The sequence below is a fragment of the Fragaria vesca genome, linkage group LG7, assembly GCF_000184155.1.
Source record: "Fragaria vesca subsp. vesca linkage group LG7, FraVesHawaii_1.0, whole genome shotgun sequence".
Taxonomy (NCBI): domain Eukaryota; kingdom Viridiplantae; phylum Streptophyta; class Magnoliopsida; order Rosales; family Rosaceae; genus Fragaria; species Fragaria vesca.
The window spans coordinates 6,411,335-6,420,677 of record NC_020497.1 but is presented as its reverse complement, the minus strand read 5'-3'; positions in this window follow the sequence as shown (position 1 = coordinate 6,420,677).

Sequence of the window (9,343 nt, the reverse complement as noted above, 5' to 3'; positions counted from 1 at the left end):
TGGATTGTTGGAGAACTTGAGCAACACACATGCAAAGTCACATCATAAAATGGTTTCAGAAAAACAGCAAAGTCTTCTGCTGAAACCCAATCACTTGCCTCAGGTGGCCCATTTTTTAATTCACCTTGAAAATATCTCACATAGTGACCATCATCTTCTTTCAATCTATCAAATGCTTTTCTGAACTTTATAGCTGATTGTAACATCAAAAAAATCGAATTCCATCTGGTGGAAACATCCATGATCACAAGCCCTTTACTCTCAATTTTGACATTTTCAATACACTTCTTAAATATGTCCAGCCTTTGAGAGGAAGATCTTACATACCTAACAGCATTACGAATGCTTTGGATACAATCATTCATTACAGCAAGGCCATCATTCACAATTAAATTTAGAATATGGGCAACACACCTGATCATATGCAAATTCTCCCCTCCCTGCAAAAGTACATTAGGGGTTTCCCACTCCCCTATTCTCTTTATCAAATCCTTTAATGCAGCATCATTAGCAGAGGCATTATCAACTGTTATGGTGAGAATCTTCCTTATTTCCCACTCTATCAGACACTCTTCTAAAAGCCTAGCAATGGACTCCCCTTTATGGTTTGGAATAACACAGAAATTCAACACTTTTCTTATGTAAAATCCAATCATCATCAACAAAATGAGCAGTAAGGACCATGTAATTTATATTTTGAATAGATGTCCAAGTATCCGTTGTTAAGCTGACCCTCTTCCCTTTTAAAGCATCCTTAAGAATTTTCTTTTCAGACTTGTACATACTTAACACATGTTTTGCAATTGTCTGACAACAAGGAATAACCCAATAAGGACAAACCCTCTTACAGAAATACTTAAACCCCTCTCCCTCAACAAACCTAAAAGGCAGCTCATCCACTACTATTATATGAACATAGCCCTCAGTTATCTCCTGTTGAGAACACCCAACAGCTTTCAACTCTCCCTTGTTTTTAAAAACTAATATTTTCTGCCTCCCTTTATTTAACATCTCAACATTTGGGGGATATCTCTTGCAGATTTTCACATGACTAAGAAGGGATGAGGTCATTTGATCTAGGATTAGCTAATATCTCTTTTTTGCAATAGTTACAAGCCCCTTTAACTCTACCGTTCACCATTTTTCTAGTAAAGTGAGACCAAGCTTCTGACCTTTCATTGTTCTTCATATCTTCCAAAATCTCCTCCTCAGTCCTTGTATCTACGTCATCCTCTAAATCAACAATTTGAGGTGGAGCTACAGCAGATGTTGCTTCAGATGGTGTGGATGAGTCACCATAACTAAAAGGGGGCTGCAAAGAACGATGTAATGAATCTGGAGTTAGTAAACAACATAAACTAAAAAACCAACATAAGTCTGTAGTTGCATCAATCAGATCAATACTAAAAGCAGGTAAATAACTTAGCAAAAGATTGATATTAAGATCGACCTAAAGAACATAGAACAAATTAACAAACCTGAGAATCCTGAGATGCAAATGCAGTATTAAAAACACGTCCTGTTGGGAGCCTTGAGTTCCCATGAGATCTCTTCATACTGAAAGATCTGGATTTTGGAGTAGAGAGTTGGAGTCTTGGAGACGGCGAAAGGAGAGTTTAGAGTTGAGACATTTGAGTCAGTTTGTTGTGGGACTTACCCTAATGTAGTAATGTTGGAACAGACTGAGAACGCAAGGCCATCCTTTTTTTTTTGGGCTTCATTTAAGCCTAAGTTTCTACATAAAATTTTATGTATATTAATAATATATATCTATAAATAATATAATTTCCTTACAATATATATAATCAGTTTTTCGGTTCGGTTTCGGTTTCCAGACATCCGAAACCAAAACCACACCAAACCTTTCGGTTTTCGGTTATTTTTTTGCGGTTTGGTGCGTTTTTTTTTCCTCGGTTTTTTTCGGTTATGGTTCGGCTTTGATGTGGTTATTTTTCGGTTATCGGTTTTCAAGTTACAGCCCTAGCGGGGAGCATCCGGGTATGTTCTAATTTGAAATTTTGGGATTTTACTGAATTTTGTTTTTTGATTCAATGCAAGAACCCTAGTTGCTCTCCTAGATGTGCTTAAGCTTTAGGATAGATGCCCAAATGAAACTTATGTGATAGATTTAGGTGTTGGAAAACCATGAATTATGATTCTGAATTGAGTGAAACATGCTTGTGGTCTGTGTGTACTGCTATGCTCTTATAGAATTGTTTGTGATATGCCTATATCTATTATATGATGTGTGATAACATGTGTTTGTTTATGTGATTCTTGGACATGAAATGACTGAATTATAAATCTCCCTGGTTGAAAGATTTGTGTCTAAAGATAACATAAGTAAAGGCTGAGTGTTTTCTTATAAAATGAAAATTTTATGCATATGAAAACGAAGGTAACCAGTCACTGTTTTAGGATCAAATTAAGTGTTTTAAACTTCATAATGCACACAGCATAGTTGGTTAAGATGTTCTTTTGGTCATAAAGATACTAAAACAGGAACTTGCATAAAACTGTTTAGAATTGCTTTCGTATCATCAACTAGGGGTGGGCATAAAGCCCGTTGGAGAGAAAAAGCCCGATCCGAACCGGCCGGCCCGACCGGGTCGGGTCGGGCCGGGTTTTTTACCTGTCCTAATTATGTTTAATGTCGGTTCGGACCGGGCCCGTTTACAAGCAATCCAGGCCCGGGCCTTGTTTATGGAAATGAAAAAAAAGCTCAAAAGCCCGACTAATATATATGTCATACTTCTATTTGGTATTTCTAAGGATCTACGATAATAGAATGAACTCAACCACACAAGAATAGAAAATTTTTCCTTTTAATTCTCAGCCATTATCAGTTGTGTTTCCCAAATCCATTAAGTCCATGAAGTCCCCTCCTAAACACAACCTTTGTCGAGCAGACTCAGTGAGACACTATCATCCATCTTCGAGCAGCCTCCATCGTCAGCTTCCAAAAACCCAGCAAAACCCTAAATGCCCACGCCTTGAATTGGATCAGAGAGAGAGATGATTCCTTAGCGCCGATGTTGAATTGAAATTAGCTTTGGCTCAGACACCCTTGATTCCGTGATCTCTGATTCCTTAGCGTCAACGTCGACTTTGGCTTGCTCGGAGGCATTGGATGACGGTGAGAACCTGATCTTCAGAGGGGACTGGTTGGGCGTTGGGGCTACTGGAGAGAGAGAGAGAGAGAGAGAGAGAGAGAGAGAGAGAGAGAGAGAGAGAGAGAAAGAGGGAGAGAGAGATCTAGAAGAAGTGCAAGATCAGAGGCTTCACTCTTAAAGTCAACGCCCTCGACAAGATCTTACCCTTCGTCTGCTAATTCGACGATTTTGACCACGACGGCGTCATCGATGACGTCCTCAAGCATCTCCAGCTTTAGCCCCGTAATTTCTTTTCCTCCTCTTCCTTCTTCAGTTTCTGATCTATTCAATCTTTTCTGATTCTAACTGAATTTGTGTATTCTGTGATTTGTGAATTTGTGTATTCCGTGATTTGTGAATTTGATTAGCAGTTATTTGCCTCTTTCCTTTCTTTTTTTGGCTTTATGACTCTCTAGCTTTGGGTAGTCACTGATTGAATGGATTCTTTGAATGTATGATCACTATGATGAGGTTGTGAATTACAAAATTTCTGAGCAGGGTTTGAAGGACCGCAAGCCCAAAGGACCAGCCGATTTTTGGTCGGTCCGGGCTTTGACCGGTCCCAGAAATTTTAAGGTTAAAACCCGGCCCGGTCTAAGTGCAGCCAGTCCGGTCCTAGTCCTTCCAAAATAGTGGCCGGGCTGGGCCCATGCCCAGCCCTATCATCAACAGATGGCTTTAAACAAGGTGATTTTAAGCAAATTATGTGGTTTTGTATATCATGTGTTGAAGTATATAAGGATGTATAGTTAGACATTTTCTTTTTGCCATACAGGTACTGACTTGTCTAATTATAAAACGTGTTTTAACATATGATAGAACACTAAAAGAAACTAAGGAATAACCAGTGCTTTGCCATACAAGTAGTCAAGGTTATTGAAAAGGAAATATGCACAAGGAAAATGTATGATTGAATGTGTGTAAAGTATTGTGTGTTGACATGAATTGAAAGATGTGTTTTGTGATTATGTTTGGTTTTACAAAACTTATATATTATCTACAGTGATTAAACTGAAACTCAAAATTTTTTATTTTATTTTATTTTTCAGTGCTTAACATGGGACTGTAGTCCAACTAAATGGGAGTAATTTCAAAGAGTGGAGAGGGGACATAGTGCTTTCTTTTCTGAATCAAGGAATTAACTGGATTTTTACCACCCCTGAGCCTATGCTAGTTAAGGATTCCACTGATGAACAATCCGAGAGTCAGAAAAAAGGGGATAGGGCTAATAAGCAATGCATCCTGACCATTAAGAAAACATTGTCTGATACTGTGAGGGGGGCTATCCCTGACATGGCTAATGTTGTAGATTACCTGCAGTGTATCACTGATAAGTTTCAGACCAATGCTAAGATAGAGTCTAGTATGTTGATGGACAAGCTGCACACCACCAAGTTCAACATGAACATGAGGGAGCATATCCTTCAGATGATTAGCATCTCAACCCAGCTTAGTGACTTTGGTATGCCTTTGGATGATGGTTATATGGTGTATCAAGTGCTTAACTCTCTGCCAGCTTAGTTTGACGATCTTTCCCTTGCCTATCATACCCAAACTGATAAGTGGACATTGGATCAGTTAATAGCAGTCTATGTGCAGGAGCACGAGAGGCTTAAGAAGACTAAGCTAACTATTGTGAATCTAGTCACAAAACCTCAGTGGAAGAGTAAGAAGGCTGAAGGTCAGTATAAGCCTAACCTGCATAAGAAATCAGAGAACATGAAGGGGAAAGGGAATGCTGAGAATAAGAATTTTCAGTGTTATTTTTGTAAGCGGCCTAGTCATCTGAAGAGAGACTGTAATGTGTTTAAGAACTGGAGGGCTAAGCAAGGTAATAAATTAGTTTTTTCTATCGAAGTTAATTTAGTTGATGTTAGACCTAGTTCTTGGTGTATCGACACAGGCTCACTTGTACATGTTTGTAACTCTTTACAGGGGTTCCAAAGCAGCAGGGGCAGGGAGCCAAGAAGAAGTGAGCTTAAGATCCATGTGGGGAATGGCATGAGAGTGGCTTTCAAGGACACAGGGACAGTCAAGTTAGAAGTTAGGCCTGTATTTTTTGTAGTCTTGAATAATGTTTATTACATTCCTTCGATGAGAATGAATTTGGTTTCAGTTAGTACTTTGGTTAAAGAACAATATTGTTTTTCGATTGATTCAGCTGGAATAAAAATCTCTCATGGTTCTCAGTATATTGGTTATGCTATTTGAATGGTGATTATTGGTTATTGAAAGATATTTCTTCTGCTTCTTTTGATGTTTTGATGATTGAGAATGGTTTGAATGATGAGAATCAGAGTTGTGTTTTGACTGGTTTGAAAAGAAAGCTTTCTGAAAATTCAGCTTATTTATAGCATTAGAGGTTAGGGCATGTGTCTAAGGATAGATTACAGCTACTGGTTAAACAGGGCATTTTGCCAAAATTGGATTTCAGTGATTTGTTAGACTGTGTTGAATGTGTGAAAGGGAAGTTTGCCCAAAAGAAAAAGAAAATTGTAGTAAGGAGTAGCAGCGTGTTGCAATTGATTCACACTGATATATGTGAACCATTTGCAATACAAACCATTTGTGCCAATAGATATTTCATAACCTTTATTGATGACTTCACAAGGTTTTGTCATGTCTATTTAATTTCTGAAAAGTCTCAAGCCCTGGATAAGTTTAGAATTTATAAAGCTGAAGTTGAGAAAGAATTGAATGCAGTGATTAAGGTTGTGAGATCAGATAGAGGAGGAGAATATTATGGTAGACACATTGAGAAGGGACAACACAACGGTCCATTTGCACTGTTTTTGCAAGAAAATGGGATCCAAGCTCAGTACACTGCACCAGGTACTCCTAAACAGAACGTGGTAGCTGAGAGGAGAAACACAACTTTTCTTAACATGGTGAGGTGCATGATGTGCACTTCAGGGCTTCCCAAACTTTTGTGGGGGGAAGCATTGAAAACTGCCAATTACATCCTAATAGAACCCCAACCAAGGCAGTGATAAAGACACCATTTGAATTGTGGAACGGTAGAAAGCCTAGTGTGATGCATGCACATGTGTGTATAGCAGAAGTTAGAGCCTACAATCCTAAAGAGTCCAAATTGGATTCGAAAACCATTTCAGCCTTTTTCATTGGTTACCCTGAGAATTCTAGAGGTTTTAAATTCTACTACCCTTCTCATACTAGTAGAACAATTGAAACCAACAAAGCAGTGTTTTTGAATGAGATGGCTTTTATAGATAAGTTTGATGATTTTGTGCTTGAAGAATTGGTTGAGAATGATTTGTGTGATGTTGATATGTCTACTGTGTTCGAGCCTATTGTAACCATTCATATACCTTCAACTGAGAATTATGCAGATGCCATAGTGCCAAACCAAAATGAATTTCTAGTTGTGCAAAATGCGGTAGCTCAAGAAATGCCTAATCCAGTAGTAGAAAATGCAGCTGAGAATGTTGTAGCACCACCACAGCTTGTTTTGAGAAGATCTCAAAGAGAGAGAAAGTCAGCCTTAGCCAATCTAGCTGTAGAGTACCAGATTTATTTACAGGAAATAGAGTTTGATGTTGGTGAGTTAGATGATCCCACTACTTTTAAAGAAGCTATTGAAAGCTCAAATTCTCAAAAAATGGGAGGAAGCAATGGTATCTGAATTAAAATCCATGGAAGCCAATGATGTTTGGGAACTAGTTCAGTTGCCCCAAAATGCTAAAGCCATAAGATCTAAGTGGGTGTATAAGACCAAGACCAATGCAGATGGAAGTATAGAAAGATTTAAAGCTAGGTTGGTAGCTAAGGGGTTTACACAGCAAGAAGGGATAGATTATAATGAGACTTATTCTCCTGTTTCTACAAAAGATGCTTTCAGATTGATTATGGCTTTGGTAGCTCACTTTAATATGGAATTGCACCAGATGGATGTTAGAACAGCTTTTTTGAATGGTGAGCTACAGGAGGAGATTTTCATGAAGCAACCTGAAGGGTTTATAGAACCTAGAACTGAGAAGTTAGTGTGTAAGTTGAATAAATCGATTTATGGTCTGAAGCAGGCATCTAGGCAATGGTATTTAAAATTTAATGCAGTAGTTGGAAGTTTTGGCTTTAAGGAAAATCAGGTAGATGAGTGTGTGTACATAAAGACTGAGGGAAAAGATTTTATTTTTCTCATTCTTTATGTTGATGATATTCTACTTGCTACTACCAGCTTGACATTACTAAAAAATACTAAAGATTTCTTGTCGAAGAATTTTGACATGAAATATTTAGGTGAAGCTAGGTATGTGCTTGGTATTGAGATTAAGAGAAATAGAGCCAGCAGAGTTTGGGGATTGTCACAAGAGGGATATGTCAGGAAGGTTTTGAAAAATTATGATATGGAGACTTGTTCAGCTAATGATGTTCCAATGACAAAAGGTGATAAGCTAAACAAGGATCAATGTCCCAAGACTGATTTAGAAAAGAAGAACATGGAGGGTAAGCCTTATGCACAGCTGATTGGGAGTTTAATGTATGCACAGACATGCAAAACACCTGACTTGGCTTATGCAGTCAGAGTTTTAGCACTGTTTCAATCCAATCCTAGGCCTGAGCATTGGATTGGGGGGAAGAAGGTGCTAAGATATTTGCAGAAGACTAAGGCACATATGTTAGTTTACAGACAAGTGAAAAACTTAGAAATTACTGCATATTGTGACTCAAATTTTGCATTCAAATTTCCATCCTCCAATAAGTCCACCATCGGCTATGTTTTTATTTTAGCAGGAGGAGCAGTAGCTTGGAGAAGTGTAAAACAAGAATTGATTTCCACTTCTACTATGCAGGCTGAATTCATTGCAATTTATGATTTGGTGTGTGAAGGTGTTTGGCTGAAAAATTTCCTAATTCAAACAGGACTTGTTGATAGCATTTTGTCTAGGCCAATGAAATATTTTTATGATAATTTTGTTGCTGTGTACTTCACTAAAAATAATAAGAGGTCCAATAATTCTAAGCATTTGGGACTTAAGTATTACAGTGTGAGGGAAAAGGTGAAACATGGTGAGATTGAAGTTCTGCAAATTGGCCCTTTATCTCAGCTTGCAGACCCTTTTACCAAAGCCTTGACAGCAGTGAGTTTTGAAGAACATGCAAGAAGCATTGGTATTTTACCTGATTTAGATGCTTGAGGAAGTTAGAGAACAGTGGGAGCATATATGTTTTTTTTTATTCATTGTTTCTTGATAATTTTTTGTACTTGTTTCTCATATTGAAAGTTTGGCATTTTGCCACTTTCATTGGATTGCAATAAACTTTCAGTTCAGACTATATGATTGCAATGATATTTCTTTGATTTATGAAATTCACAATATGAATACAATGACCTGTTTTGCTTGGATATTTTAAAGCAACTTTGCATATATGTGAAATGTATATAATTCTACAGGTTAAAGGAACACATGAATATTTCTTTTGAAATTTTGTGTTGAGGTTCTTGCATACTGAACCAACGATTGGACTACTTTGCTGAAGTGTTTGATTATTTCCATTTTCATCAAGAAACACTTTTGCGATTCTATTATCTTTGATTGGTCATGTGTTATATTTAGAATTGTGTTGGTGATTTTCAAGTTGATGTGTTCAGTGAATGCAATATGCTGGAAATCCTACATTCTTCTTGTGTAATGACAGATCAATGGTATTTGTATTAACATGTGTATTGGTAATCTCAAGTACGTGCACAAATGAACAATATTGTATTTGATCTTATTATAGATTCTTGTTACAGACTTATAATGCTAGGCCAAGTGGGAGAATGTTAGAATGGACTTAGCATTATAAGTCCTAAGGCATGACAACTTCTATAGAATAACATAATGAATATTGTGAGATTATCATTATCATGATATGTTTATCTAAATGAAATGGTTAGATAAACAATGAAATACATTTGAATTATCTAGAGATAGGCTAATATTGTGGTATTTGTGTGGAACTCAAACTCTTTGATGGTTAAGAGTTTAAGCGATCCAAAATACAGTATAAAAGGAGGTCCATGTGCACACTCTGACGCCAAAAACTAGTCTCTCTCCATCAGAGCTTTGGTACTTGATGTTGAGATATATATCCCACATCGGGAAAAATGGGACATTGCCTGTGGTTTATAAGGGTTTGGGCTACTCCATCCATTGCCAATTGGTTTTGGATGTGAACCCCAGACTACT